Raw genomic sequence first — 13,331 nt, forward strand, 5'->3', positions numbered from 1 at the left:
GGAAGCTAAGGGCACTGCCTCGGGGTAGCGGGTGGCAAAATCTACCACCACCAGAATGTATTTCTTCCCCGACTGGGTCGTCTTGCTGAGAGGCCCCACGATGTCCATGGCCACCTTCTGGAAAGGCTCCTCTATGATGGGCAAAGGTCTCAAAGCCGCTTTCCCCTTGTCCCGGGCCTTCCCCACCCTCTGACAGGGGTCACAGGATCGGCAATACTGCCGGACGGTGGTAAAGACCCCAGGCCAGTAAAAGTTCTGTAGCAACCTCTGCCGGGTGCGCCGGATTCCCTGGTGCCCTGCGAGGGGGATGTCATGGGCCAGGTACAGGAGCTTGCGGCGATACTTCTGGGGGACCCCCAACTGCCTCCTGATCCCACAGGACTCTACTTCCCCTGGGGGAGCCCATTCTCGGTACAGGAACCCCTTCTCTCACAGGAACCTCTCCTGGCAGCCTCTCCTCATGGTCCGTCCCACACTGAGGTCGGCCAGGTCCCTGAGCTTCCGCAAGGAGGGATCTTTCCTCAACTCGGCCTGGAACTCAGCGGCTGGGGAAGGGATGGGGCCCGGTTCCCCCTCAGTGGTCAGGTCTGAGGCCTCAGCCTCTCTGAGCCATGCCCCTCGGCGCTCCCTCCCCACCAGGGTAGGGTCCTGTGCCTCTGGTGTGGTACCCTCCCCAAGGTCAGGGTGCAGTGCCCCTCGCCGGCTCTGGCTACGGGTCACAACCAGGGCGGTCTGGGGGTTGCTTGGCCAGTCCTCTAGGTCTCCCCCCATCAAAACTTCAGTGGGAAAATGGAGGTGTACCCCCACATCCTTGGGGCCCTCCTTGGCCCCCCATTTCAGGTGTACCATTGCCACGGGCACCTTAAATGGGGTCCCGCCCACCCCCGTCAGGGTCAGGTAGGTGTTGGGCAACACCCGATCTGGGGCCACCACCTCGGGCCGGGCCAGCGTCACCTCCGCCCCCGTATCCCAGTATCCATTGACCTTCCTCCCATCCACCTCCAGGGGAACAAGGCACTCTCTCCAGAAGGACAGCCCCGCACCCACCCTGTAAACTGAGCACCCTGAGTCTGGAGCATCCGGCCCTCTGGCGGAGCTGGCCGGGGGTACTCTTCCCTCCCGAGCAGGTGGTAAACTGGTAGCCCCCCTTTCCTGGGTAGGTTGGGTCTGCTCAGTTTGTCCCTGAGCCCGGGGCACTGGGTCCGTACGTGGCCTCTCTGGCCACAGTGATAGCAGCTCAGGTCACGTTGGTCCCTTCGAGCGGGTCGGAGGGGCCCGATGCCAGGCATTCCCCTTTGGAGGGGGTTCTCCCTATTTCCCCGCTGGGAGGCCCCATGGTGACTCTCTCTCTGCATCGGGGGGAGCCTGTTCTTTTGGGACTCCTCCCGGCTACCCCCTGACCGACTGTTCACAAACTCGTCGGCCAGCTGCCCTGCGTGCTGGGGGTTCTCGAGCTTTTTGTCCACCAACCACAGCCTCAGGTCGGAAGGGCACCGTTCATACAGTTGCTCCAGTACGATTAGGTCAAGCAGGTCCTCTTTAGCTTGGGCCCCCGCTGTCCACTTGCGGGCATATCCCTGCATCCGGTTGACCAGTTGTAGGTAGGTGACCTCAGGCGTTTTACGCTGACTCCGGAACCTTCTCCGGTACATCTCAGGGGTCAGCCCAAACTCACGGAGCAGGGCCTGTTTGAACAGTTCATAGTCCCCTGCCTCCGGCCCTTTCATTCGGCTGTAGACCTCCACGGCTTTGGGGTCCAGTAAGGAGGTGAGGAACTGGAGCCTGTCTGCAGGGTCAACCCTGTGCATCTCGCAGGCATTCTCAAAGGCCGTCAGGAAGCTATCTATGTCCTCCCCCTCCTTCTGCTGGGCCAGGAAGCACTTATCAGAGCTCCTTGCAGTCTTGGGTCCCCCCGCACTCACCGCAGCTGGAGCCCCACTGCTCCTCAGCCTGGCCAGCTCCAGTTCATGCTGTCTTTGTTTCTCCTTCTCCTGACGTTCCCGCTCCTTCTCCTCCTGCTCATGTTGACGTTGTTTCTCCTTCTCCTCCTGCTCATGTTGACGTTGTTTCTCCTCATGTTGACGTTGTTTTTCATGATCCTCCAGCTCCCTCATTTTCATCTCCCACTCCCATTCCAGCCGCATCCGCTCCAGGGATGGGGAGCTCCGCCGGGAGGATCCCCTGCTGGCTGCTGGGGTCAGGGTGCCCTCGGTATTCGCTGGGCTTCCCACAACCCCTCCCCCAGGCATAGGTAGGAAGGGTCTCGGGATGTCCTCGGCAGCAGTCTGACCCCTCCCAGCCTGGTTAGTCCCCAGGGCCCATGCTGCGTCCCCCGGGCGGCTTCCCTCAGGGGCAGGGATCGGGTCATCCAAGCGATCCCTCTCCTCCAGCTGGGCAATCAGCTGTTCCTTGGTGGACCTCCCGACGCGCAGCCCCCTCTGCCTGCACAGCTCCACCAGGTCGCTCTTAAGGCGTTTAGCGTACATCTCCCGGCTGGCCACTCGCAGGCCGGGCAGCTGTCCACGGTTTCCAGGAAAAGCCCCTAGTGTGCCAGTCCTTCTTGAGGTCACCACCTCTTTGCCAGGGTCGAGCTGCAGACTCCTCCGCCCCTGGGACCGCTCGCTGCAATCCCCCGGGGGACCCTGTTACTGCAAAAGTCCTTCTCTCTGGTCACACACTCCCAGGGGTTAACCGCCCCCTGGAACCGTCTCTCTCTGATCTTCAGCACACCTGGTCCCCGTCAATCCCCCTTCGTTTTACTGTTCCCCAGTCACTTACTGCAGGAAGCGCCGTTCACGGGGTGCAGTAGATCCCACCTCTGCCACCAGTTGTCACGGAGTGTGGGGGAGTCCAGGCCCTGCACCCCTCTTCCTGGGATTCACTGAGACTCTCAGCCAGCCAGTAAAACAGAAGGTTTATTGGACAACAGGAACACAGTCCAAAACAGAGCTTGTGGGTACACCCAGGACCCCTCAGTCAAGTCCTTCTGGGGGAGCAGGGAGCTTAGACCCCAGCCCTGGGGTTCCCTGTGTTCCTCCACCCAGCCCCAAACCGAAACTAAACCCACCGAGCAGGTTCCCTGCTGCAGCCTCCGTCCACATTCCCGGGCAGAGGTGTCACCTCCCCCTCCCCCTCCTGGCTCAGGTGACAGGCTCTCAGGTCTCCCGTCCCCAGGGCACATTCCCAGGTCAACACTCCCCCCTCCCTGCTGCCTCACATCCTCACAGGGGGTCACTGGGGGGGTCCCTGGGGTCTCGCACCATCCTCGGGGGGGGGGGTCACTGGGGGGGTCCCTGGGATCTCGCACCCACCTCTGCGGGGGGGGGGGGGGGGCGGAAGCGAAACGCGGCAGAGGCGGGGCCCCGATCCCGGCTGTGCCCGGGTCTCTCCGGGAGCCTGGACCCGGGGCCGGGCCGGCTACGGCTCTAGGGCCGCCGGGCTCTGGCGCGTTACTGAGGCCGGGGGCGGCTCGGCCCCCCCCGCCGCGGGGAGCGGGCCCGGCCGGCCCGGGCGGCCCTTGGGCCAGGGCGCCTGGGGGGGAGGGGCCGGCCGCGGGGCTCGGCGCGCGGGGGAGCCGGGGCGGGCCAGGGCACAGCGCCCGGCCCGGGCAGGCAGGGGGAGGGGCCCGGGAGGGGGCGGAGCCGCGTGAGCACGTATGCAGATCTGTGTGCGAGCAGAGCACTGTGGGAGCGTGAGCCGGCTGCCGAGCGGGGCCCGAATTTGGCAGGCGGGGCTCGGCGGGGCTCGGCGGGGGCCCCGGGGACACGTGGGGGCAGGTCGCGGCAGTGGGGGCCGGCGTGGGCGGGGCCGGCGGGCGTGGCGCGGCGGGCCCCACCGTGGGTTGAGAGTGCGGGGCGAGCGAGGGCGGGCGGCGGCTGGGAACGAGCAACTCATACTTACCTGGCAGGGGAGACACCATGATCACGAAGGTGGTTTTCCCAGGGCGAGGCTCATCCATTGCACTGCGGGTGTGCTGACCCCTGCGATTTCCCCAAATGCGGGAAACTCGACTGCATAATTTGTGGTAGTGGGGGACTGCGTTCGCGCTCTCCCCTGGCCTGCGGTGAAAGACAGAAAAACCTCAGCAGCCGCTGTTCGTAACGTCTCTATGCGCTGTCCTGGGTTGGTCCGGGGGGGCGGTGCCGGTGCTGGCTACTTAGCTTCTGGATAGTCTTTGCTGTGTTTGCTTTTTCTGTACTGGGGTTTATAACCCGCTATGTTCTGGGTTAGTCGGAGGTCTGGTTGCTTTCTTGTTCTTCCCTGGGCTGTTGTATCTGATCTGCTCTCTAGTCTATCTGTGCCGGTTTTAAGCGACTGTTTTCTTTTGCCCTGAAGGGTGTAGCCTGGCTGCTCTGCCTCTTTCCCTGCTTGCAGCTTTTTGCCCATTTCTCCTTCTTGGGCTCTTCTTCGTCTGACGGGAGAACGGCCTGTCAAATACACTTGTCTCCCCTGGTTCCTTTGCACCATCGTCTGGGGGGTCACTGGTGGATCGCAGCCACCTCGGGGGGACGAGACTCTGGTGGATCACACCATCTTCGGGGAGGCACTCGTGTATCGCCACCATCCTCTTGGGGGCGGTCACTGGTGGATTGCATCCACCTTGGGGGGGGGGGGTCACTGGTGTATCGCACCCACCTCGGGGGAGGGTGGTCACTGGTGTTGTTATATCAATAAAATAAAAACCGGCAAGATCTTATTAAAGGGGAAAAGGCAAAATTCTACATTTATTGTGAATACAGAAAGAATCATAGTAAGTAGTTAGTTATAGCTATAACATTCCATCCAATCTCATATTTCTTCACACACACACAGGTTCTGCAAGGTTGTTATCATGGTTACCAGCCTTAGAGTTGCTCATGCCAAGCCACTGGCGACGTGGCCTGTGTTATACCAATAAAATAAAAACTAGCAGGATCATAGAATATCAGGGTTGGAAGGGACCTCAGGAGGTCATCTAGTCCAATCCCCTGCTCAAAGCAGGACCAATCCCCAACTAAATCATCCCAGCCAGGGCTTTGTCAAGCCTGACCTTAAAAATATCTAAGGAAGGAGATTCCACCACCTCCCTAGGTAACGCATTCCAGTGTTTCACCACCCTCCTAGTCAAAAAGTTTTTCCTAATATCCAACCTAACCCTCCCCCACTGCAACTTGAGACCATTACTCCTTGTCCTGTCATCCGCTACCACTGAGAACAGTCTAGATCCATCCTCTTTGGAACCCCCTTTCAGGTAGTTGAAAGCAGCTATCAAATCCCCCCTCATTCTTCTCTTCCGTAGACTAAACAATCCCAGTTCCTTCAGCCTCTCCTCATAACTCATGTGTTCCAGTCCCCTAATCATTTTTGTTACCCTCCGCTGGACTCTTTCCAATTTTTCCACATCCTTCTTGTAGTGTGGGGCCCAAAACTGGACACAATACTCCAGATGAGGCCTCACCAATGAGGAATAGAGGGGAACGATCACGTCCCTTGATCTGCTGGCAACGCCCCTACTTATACAGCCCAAAATGCCATTGGCCTTCTTGGCTACAAGGGCACACTGTTGACTCATATCCAGCTTCTCGTCCACTGTTTCCAGTCTGCCCTCCGGGGGTCCTCTGGTTATTTCCACTTGACGCCTTCTTCAGCCGATGGACACTGGATTCTCAGGCTGGCACCTCCCTGATCATTCAGTTATTATCCACACCAAGCATCCATCCACATACATCCTCTATCTCTATTTTAATCACAATTGTTAACAAAGCGAGAGGAATACAACACAAGGGCGGGGAGTCTCTGGCTGCTGTTTCCGTTTTTACAGAGTATTGCTTTGAGTCTCTCTCTGTGTGTGAGTAGTTGTTGTTACAAAGAATTGCTTTGAGAAAAGACTCTGCCTTAGAACATGGTTTTCCCAGGGCAAGGCTCATCCATTGCACTGAGGGTGTGCTGACCCCTGCGATTTCCCCAAATGCGGGAAACTCGACTGCATATTTTGTGGTAGTGGGGGACTGCGTTCGCGCTCTCCCCGGCGTTCGGTCAAAGACAGAAAGACCTCAGCAGCCGGTGCTCGTAACTCTCTGTGCGGTGCCTTGGTTGGGCCCCAGCGGGGGCTGCTTAGCTTGTGAATAGTCCTTGGCACGTTTGTATTTTCTGTACTTGGGTTTATAACCCACTAAGTTCGGTGTTAGTCAAAGGTCTGGTTGCTTTCTTTTTCTTCCCTGGGCAGTTGGATGTGATCTGCTCTCTAGTCTGCCTTTAGGGGTTTGGTCTACTGTTTTCTTTTGCTCTGAGGGGTGCAGCCTGGCTGCTCTGCCTCTTTCCCCGCTTGCAGCTTGTTGCCCATTCCTCCTTCTTGGGCTCTTCTTCCTCTGACGGGAGGACGGCCTGTCAAACACACGTGTCTCCCCTGGTTCCTTCGCACCATCCTCTGGGGGGGTCATTGGTGTATCACACCCACCTCTGGGAGGGCACTCGTATATCGCACCATCCTTTCGGGGGGGGGGGGGTCCCTGGTGTCTCGCACCATCCTCTGCGGGGGAAGCGTGTCCCCCCCGCCCGGCAGAGGCGGGGCCCCGATCCCGGCTGTGCCCGGGTCTCTCCGGGAGCCTGGACCCGGGGCCGGGCCGCCGGGCTCTGGCGCGTTACTGAGGCCGGGGGCGGCTCGGCCCCCCCCGCCGCGGGGAGCAGGCCCGGGCCGGAGCGGGCGGCCCTTGGGCCAGGGCGCCTGGGGGGGGAGGGGCCGGCCGCGGGGCTCGGCGCGCGGGGGAGCCGGGGCGGGCCAGGGCAGAGCGCCCGGCCCGGGCAGGCAGGGGGAGGGGCCCGGGAGGGGGCGGAGCCGCGTGAGCACGTATGCAGATCTGTGTGCGAGCAGAGCCTTATGGGAGCGCGAGCCGGCTGCCGAGCGGGGCCCGAATTTGGCAGGCGGGGCTCGGCGGGGAGAAGGGTGGGGCCCCGGGGACACGTGGGGGCAGGTCGCGGCAGTGGGGGCCGGCGTGGGCGGGGCCGGCGGGCGTGGCGCGGCGGGCCCCACCGTGGGTTGAGAGTGCGGGGCGAGCGAGGGCGGGCGGCGGCTGGGAACGAGCAACTCATACTTACCTGGCAGGGGAGACACCATGATCACGAAGGTGGTTTTCCCAGGGCGAGGCTCATCCATTGCACTGCGGGTGTGCTGACCCCTGCGATTTCCCCAAATGCGGGAAACTCGACTGCATAATTTGTGGTAGTGGGGGACTGCGTTCGCGCTCTCCCCTGGCCTGCGGTGAAAGACAGAAAAACCTCAGCAGCCGCTGTTCGTAACTTCTCTATGCGCTGCCTTGGCTTGCTCCGGCGGGAGCTGTTTATTTTGCAAATAATCTTTAGCATCTTTGCACTTTCTGTAGGTTGGTTTATAATCTTAAAGATTAGTCGGAGGTCTGGTTGCTTTCTTGTTTTTCCCTGGGCTGTTAGATCTGACCTGCTCTCTAGTCTCTTTTTGGGGTTTTGGGCTATTGTTTTGTTTTGCTCTAAGAGGTGCAGCCTGGCTGCTCTGTCTCTTTCCCTGCTTGCAGCTTGTTGCCCATTCCTCCTTCTTGGGCTCTTCTTGTGACGGGAGGATTGCATCCCCCTCTGGGAGGGAACTTGTGTATTGCACCATGTTTGGGTGGGTGTTGACCTGGGAATGTGGCAGGGGAGTTTCATTGGACACCTGAGAGCCTGTCAACTGAGCCGGGAGGGGGAGGTGACACCTCTGCCCGGGAATGTGAACAGAGGGTGCAGGAGGGAGCCTGCTGGGGGGGTTAGTTTCAGTTTGGGGCTGGGTGGAGGAACACAGGGAACTCCAGGGCTGGGGTCTAAGCTCCCTGCTCCCCCAGAAGGACTTGACTGAGGGGTCCTGGGTGTCCCCACAAGCTCTGTTTTGGACTGTGTTCCTGTTGTCCAATAAACCTTCTGTTTTACTGGCTGGCTGAGAGTCTCAGTGAACCCCGGAAGAGGGGTGCAGGGCCTGGACTCCCCCACACCCCATGACAACTGGTGGTAGCGGTGGGATCTACTGCACCCTGTGGACGGCGCTTCCTGCAGTAAGTGACTGGGGAGCAGTAAAACGAAGGGGGATTGACGGGGACCAGGCGTGCTGAAGAGTCAGAGAGAGACGGTTCCAGGGCGCAGTTAACCCCTGGGAGTGTGTGACCAGAGAGAAGGACTTTTGCAGTAACAGGGTCCCCCGGGGGATTGCAGCGAGCGGTCCCAGGGGCGGAGGAGTCTGCAGCTCGACCCTGGCAAAGAGGTGGTGACCTCAAGAAGGACTGGCACACGAGGGGTTTTTCCTGGAAACCGTGGAAAGCTGCCCAGCCCTGCGAGTGGCCAGCAGGGAGATGTACGCTAAACGCCTGAAGAGCGACCTGGTGGAGCTGCGCAGGCAGAGGGGGCTGCGCATTGGGAGGTCCACCAAGGAACAGCTGATTGCCCAGCTGGAGGAGAGGGATCGCTTGGATGACTCGATCCCTGTCCCAGAGGGAAGCCGCCCGGGGGACGCAGCGTGGGCCCTGGGGCCTGACCAAGCTGGGAGGGGTCAGACTGCTGCCCAGGACACCCCGAGACCCTTCCTACCTAGGCCTGGGGAAGGGGTTGGGGGAAGCCCAGCGAATACCGAGGGCACCCTGACCTCGGCAGCCAGCAGGGAATCCTCCCGGCAGAGCTCCCCATCCCTGGAGCGGATGCAGCTGGAATGGGAGAGGGAGATGAAAATGAGGGAGCTGGAGGATCATGAAAAACAATTTAAGCATGAGGAGAAACAATGTCAACATGAGCAGGAGGAGAAGGAGTGGGAACGTCAGGAGAAGGAGAGGCAACATAGGGATGGGCAGGAGGAGAAGGAGAAACAAGGACAGCATGAGCTGGAACTGGCCAGGCTGAGGAGCAGTGGGGCCCCGGCTCCAGTGAGTGCGGGGGGACCCAAGACTGCAAGGAGCTTTGATAAGTGCTTCCTGGCCCAGCGGAAGGAGGGGGAGGACATAGATAGCTTCCTGACGGCCTATGAGAATGCCTGCGAGATGCACAGGTTGACCCTGCAGACAGGCTCCAGTTTCTCACCCCCTTACTGGACCCCAAAGCCGTGGAGGTGTACAGCCGAATGAAAGGGCCGGAGGCAGGGGACTATGAACTGTTCAAACAGGCCCTGCTCCGTGAGTTTGGGCTGACCCCGAGATGTACCGGAGAAGGTTCCGGAGTCAGCGTAAAACGCCTGAGGTCACCTACCTACAACTGGTCAACCGGATGCAGGGATATGCCCGCAAGTGGACAGCGGGGGCCCAAGCTAAAGAGGACCTGCTTGACCTAATCGTACTGGAGCAACTGTATGAACAGTGCCCTTCCGACCTGAGGCTGTGGCTGGTGGACAAAAAGCTAGAGAACCCCCAGCATGCAGGGCAGCTGGCCGACGAGTTTGTGAACAGTCGGTCAGGGGGTAGCCGGGAGGAGTCCCAAAAGAACAGGCCCCCCCCCCAATGCAGAGAGAGTCACCATGGGGCCTCCCAGCGGGGAAATAGGGAGAACCCCCTCCAAAGGGGAATGCCTGGCATCGGGCCCCTCCGACCCACTCGAGGGGACCAACTTGACCTGAGCTGCTATCACTGTGGCCAGAGAGGCCACGTACGGACCCAGTGCCCCAGGCTCAGGGACAGACTAAACAGACCCAACCTACCCAGGGTTAACTGGGTAGGGACCCAGCTGGACGAGGGGCAGACGACCCAAGCAAGGGGGGCTGCCAGCTTACCACCTGCTCCGGAGGGAAGTGTACCCCTGGCCAGCTCCGCCAGAGGGCCGGAGGCTCCGGACTCAGGGTGCTCGGTTTACAGGGTGGGCGCGGGGCTCTCCCTCCGGAGAGAGTGCCTTGTTCCCCTGGAGGTGGATGGGAGGAAGGTCAATGGATACTGGGATATGGGCGCGGAGGTAACGCTGGCCCAGCCCGAGGTGGTGGCCCCAGATCGGGTGGTGACCAATACCTACCTGACCCTGACAGGGGTGGGCGGGACCCCATTCAAGGTGCCTGTGGCAAGGGTACACCTGAAAGGGGGGGGCCAAGGAGGGCCCCAAGGATGTGGGGGTGCACCTTCATTTGCCCACTGAGGTTTTGATGGGGGGAGACCTAGAGGACTGGCCAAGCAAGCCCGAGACCACCCTGCTTGTGACCCGTAGCCAGAGCCGGCGAGGGGCACTGCACCCCGACCTTGGGGAGGGTACCACACCGGAGGCGCAGGACCCTACCCTGGTGGGGAGGGAGTGCCGAGGGGCACGGCTCAGAGAGGCTGTGGCCTCAGACCCGGCCAATGAGAGGGAACCGGGCCCCATCCCTTCCCCAGCCGCTGAGTTCCAGGCCGAGTTGAGGAAAGATCCCTCCTTGCGGAAGCTCAGGGACCTGGCCGACCTCAGTGTGGGACGGACCATGAGGAGGGGCTGCCAGGAGAGGTTCCTGTGGGAGAAGGGGTTCCTGTACCGAGAATGGGCTCCCCCAGGGGAAGGGGAGTCCTGTGGGATCAGGAGGCAGCTGGTGGTCCCCCAGAAGTATCGCCGCAAGCTCCTGTACCTGGCCCATGACATCCCCCTCGCAGGGCACCAGGGAATCCGGCGCACCCGGCAGAGGTTGCTACAGAACTTTTACTGGCCCGGGGTCTTTACCACCGTCCGGCAGTATTGCCGATCCTGTGACCCCTGTCAGAGGGTGGGGAAGGCCCGGGACAAGGGGAAAGCGGCTTTGAGACCTTTGCCCATCATAGAGGAGCCTTTCCAGAAGGTGGCCATGGACATCGTGGGGCCTCTCGGCAAGACGACCCGGTCGGGGAAGAAATACATTCTGGTGGTGGTAGATTTTGCCACCCGCTACCCCGAGGCAGTGCCCTTAGTTTCCATTGAAGCCGACACCGTGGCAGATGCGCTCCTGACCATTTTCAGCCAAGTGGGGTTCCCCAAGGAAGTCTTGACAGACCAAGGCTCCAACTTCATGTTGGCCCTGCTCCAGTGCTTATTGGAGAAATGTGGGGTCCGGCACAACTGGGCCTCAGCGTATCACCCCCAGTCCAATGGGCTGGTGGAGAGGTTTAACGGGACGCTAAAGATGCTGATGAAAACCTTTATGAACCAGCACCCGCAGGACTGGGACAAGTACTTACCTCACCTGCTGTTCGCGTACAGGGAGGTGCCCCAGGAGTCTACCGGATTTTTGCCTTTCGAACTGTTATATGGAAGGAGGGTAAGGGGCCCCCTGGACCTGATGAGAGACGAATGGGAGGGGAAGGCCACTCCTGATGGAGAGTCAGTGGTGGAGTATATACTGATCTTCTGAGAGAGACTGGCTGAACTCATGGGCCTGGCCAGGGAGAATCTGGCCAGAGCCCAGAGGAAGCAGAAGGTCTGGTATGACCGCACAGCGCGGGCCCGTGCCTACGCCACCGGGGATCCGGTGATGGTTCTCATCCCCGTGAGAAAGAACAAACTACAGGCCGCCTGGGAGGGCCCTTTCAAGGTTGTCAAGCAGCTCAATGAGGTAAACTATGTAGTGGAGCTGTCGAACCGGGCCCACCACCGCCGGGTGTACCATGTGAATATGATGAAGCCATATTATGCCAGGGGGAATGTGGTGTTGGCCGTGTGTGGACAGTGGGAGGAGCAGGGAGATGACCCTTTAGTAGATCTATTCCCTGGGACCAGAGCTGGTTCCCCCCTGGAAGTAATTCCCCTCTCGGATCAGCTCACCCCTGCCCAGCAAGCTGAGGTCAGGGGGATGCTGCATCCGTACCGACAGCTGTTTTCCAACCAGCCTGGACGCACTAATCTGACTGTCCACCGGGTGCAGACAGGGTCGCACCCGCCGATAAGATGCTCCCCCTTCTGAGTCACAGGGAAAACTGCTCAGGACCTGGAAAGAGAGGTCCCGGACATGCTGTCTTTGGGGGTGATCCAGCCATCTGCCAGCCCTTGGGCCTCGCCGGTGGTGCTGGTCCCCAAAAAGGACGGGTCAGTCCGGTTCTGTGTGGACTATCGTAAGCTCAATGCCATCACTGTATCGGATGCCTACCCCATGCCCAGGCCTGACAAGCTCCTAGACAAGCTGGGAGGAGCCCGGTACCTTACCACCATGGACCTTACAAAGGGCTACTGGCAAGTGCCGCTGGATGCAGATGCCCGGCTGAAATCGGCCTTTATCACCCCTCTGGGGCTCTTCGAGTTCCTGACCCTGCCTTTCGGCCCCAAGGGAGCGCCGGCCACCTTCCAGCGCCTGGTGGATCAGCTACTGAGGGGGATGGAGAGTTTTGCCGTGGCGTATATTGATGACATCTGTGTCTTTAGCCAGACCTGGGAGGACCACGTGTCCCAGGTTAGACAAGTGCTGGACCGACTCCAGGGGGCTGGGCTGACTGTCAAAGCGGAGAAGTGCAAGGTGGGGATGGCTGAAGTATCTTACCTGGGCCATCGTGTGTGGAGCGGCCACCTAAAGCCGGAACCAGCCAAGGTGGAGGTGATCAGAGACTGGCCCGCTCCCCACACCAAAAAGCAGGTCCCAGCCGTTATTGGGTTGGCAGGATACTACCGAAGGTTTGTGCCCCGCTTTAGAGCCATAGCCACCCCCATCACTGAGCTATGCAAGAAGGGGAAGCCAGACAAGGTGGTCTGGACCGAGCAGTGCCAGGAGGCTCTCCGGGCGCTGAAGGAGGCTCTGGTCAGTGGCCTAGTTCTGGCAAACCCAGCCTTTGACAAGCCCTTTGTGGTGTTCACCGACGCCTCAGACACAGGACTGGGGGCGGTGTTAATGCAGGAGGATGAAAAGGGGGAGAGACACCCCATTGTGTACCTGAGCAAGAAGTTGCTACCCCGGGAGCAACACTACGCGGCCATCGAGAAGGAGTGCCTGGCCATGGTGTGGGCCCTCAAGAAACTAGAGCCCTTTCTCTTTGGGCGACACTTCACCATCTACACCGACCACTCTCCCCTGACCTGGCTGCACCAGATGAAAGGAGCCAACGCCAAACTCCTGAGGTGGAGCCTGCTCCTGCAGGATTACGACATGGACGTGGTCCACGTGAAGGGAAGTGCCAACATGATAGTGGATGCGCTGTCCCGGAGAGGGGGCCCTGAACTTCCCCAGGTCACTGGTCAGCGTGACCCTGCTCAGTTCAGTCTCGAAGGGGGGAGAGATCATACATAAGATACTTACAGTTTCACACAATACTAGTCCAGTTCCTTGCTGTTTCCTGTCTAACCTCTGCACACATACGGTATACCCTCCCTACCCTGAGCTGATGCTCGACTTTTGTGCTCAGTACAGGAAAATGAGAACTGAGAGGTAAGCTGTGCAGGGAACTCTTCCTCAACCTGCACTC

The 13,331-nt window shown here is 60.1% G+C and overlaps 3 non-coding genes across 3 annotated transcripts; all 3 read left to right on the plus strand.

Moving 5' to 3' along the window:
• Window positions 1-3,892: 3,892 nt before the first annotated feature.
• Window positions 3,893-4,056, plus strand: LOC141983522 (U1 spliceosomal RNA). Its single transcript, XR_012638375.1, has one exon. It is a non-coding gene; the product is annotated as a U1 spliceosomal RNA (small nuclear RNA).
• Window positions 4,057-5,847: 1,791 nt separating this feature from the next.
• LOC141983530 (U1 spliceosomal RNA) lies at window positions 5,848-6,008 on the plus strand. The gene has a single exon (XR_012638380.1). It is a non-coding gene; the product is annotated as a U1 spliceosomal RNA (small nuclear RNA).
• A 1,058-nt stretch (window positions 6,009-7,066) lies between these two features.
• On the plus strand, window positions 7,067-7,230 carry LOC141983523 (U1 spliceosomal RNA). Its single transcript, XR_012638376.1, has one exon. It is a non-coding gene; the product is annotated as a U1 spliceosomal RNA (small nuclear RNA).
• Window positions 7,231-13,331: the final 6,101 nt, after the last annotated feature.

This window comes from Natator depressus, chromosome 2 (assembly GCF_965152275.1).
Source record: "Natator depressus isolate rNatDep1 chromosome 2, rNatDep2.hap1, whole genome shotgun sequence".
In the NCBI taxonomy this organism is placed as follows: domain Eukaryota; kingdom Metazoa; phylum Chordata; order Testudines; family Cheloniidae; genus Natator; species Natator depressus.